The sequence below is a fragment of the Heptranchias perlo genome, chromosome 20, assembly GCF_035084215.1.
Source record: "Heptranchias perlo isolate sHepPer1 chromosome 20, sHepPer1.hap1, whole genome shotgun sequence".
NCBI lineage: Eukaryota > Metazoa > Chordata > Chondrichthyes > Hexanchiformes > Hexanchidae > Heptranchias > Heptranchias perlo.
This window is the reverse complement of record NC_090344.1, coordinates 26675221-26676416: the sequence shown is the minus strand read 5'-3', so window position 1 is coordinate 26676416 and position 1196 is coordinate 26675221. Positions and strand designations below refer to the sequence as shown.

Here is a 1196-nt window from a genome sequence, read left to right as displayed (position 1 = left end):
GCATTGGTGGTTCAGGGGTAGAATTCTCGCCTGCCACGCGGGAGACCCGGGTTCGATTCCCGGCCAATGCAGCAAGTTTTTGCATTCTGGACCATGCGGAACTTGGGAACAGGAGTGGGCCATTTGGGCACCTCGAGCCTGTTCCACAATTCAATGAGATCATGGCTGATCTGTGACGTAACTCCATATATGGGCATGAGCCGCATATCTCTTGATAACTTTGGTTAACAAAATAATTTCAATCTCAGCTTTAAAATCAACAATTGAGCTCGCATCAACTGCCGCTTGCGAAAAAGATTTTCAAACTTCCACCTCCTTTTGCTGATAGAAGTATTTCCTAACTTCAATCCTGAAAGTCCTGACTCTAATGTTTCGGCCCTGTCCCTCCATCCTGGACTCCCCAACCAGCGGAAATGGTTTCTCTCCATCAACCCCATCAGTTCTCATTAATATCTTGAAAACTTCGATCAAATCAGCCCTTAATCTACTAAATTTCGGGGAATATAGCCCTAGTTTGTGTAATCTCTCCTCGTAATTTAAGCCTTGGAGTCCAGCTATCATTCGAGTAAATCTACGCTGCACTCCATTCACGGCCAATATATCCTTCCTAAGATGCGGTGCTAGAAATGAACACAGTACTCCAGGTGTGGTCTAACAAGAGGTTTGTATCGCTGTAGCATAATGTCTATCCCCTTGTCGTCTAGTCCTCTAGATATAAAGGCCAGCATTCCATTAGCCTTTTCGATTATTTTCTGTACCTGTCCATGATATTTAATGATCTATGTACATGGACCCTATGTCCTTTTGGAACTCCACAGTTTCGAGTTTTTCTCTATTTAGAACGTATTCTGATCTATCCTTTTTAGGTCCAAAGTGGATGACCTCACACTTGCGTCAATTCAAATCCATTTGCCACAGTTTTGCCCATTCATTTATTATATTACTGTCTCTCTGTAATTTTATGCCTCTATCTACTCTGCTTACAATGCTGCCCATCTTGGTGTCATCAGCAAACTTGGATATGTGGCTCTCTATCCCATCATCCAATATCAATGAGACCGTCTGAATTGAGATAAATTCACAGTCAGCTTCAATCTCCTCATCATCTTGAGACATTTTATTTACTTCACTTGTGTTGTGACATGCAAACTTCCGAACTCTGTCCTCTGGAGCTCAAACATTCTCTGGATGTAATT

The 1196-nt window shown here is 42.5% G+C and overlaps 1 non-coding gene across 1 annotated transcript; it reads left to right on the top strand.

Moving 5' to 3' along the window:
- trnag-gcc (transfer RNA glycine (anticodon GCC)) lies at nucleotides 1–71 on the top strand. The gene has a single exon. It is a non-coding gene; the product is annotated as a tRNA-Gly (tRNA).
- Nucleotides 72–1196: the final 1125 nt, after the last annotated feature.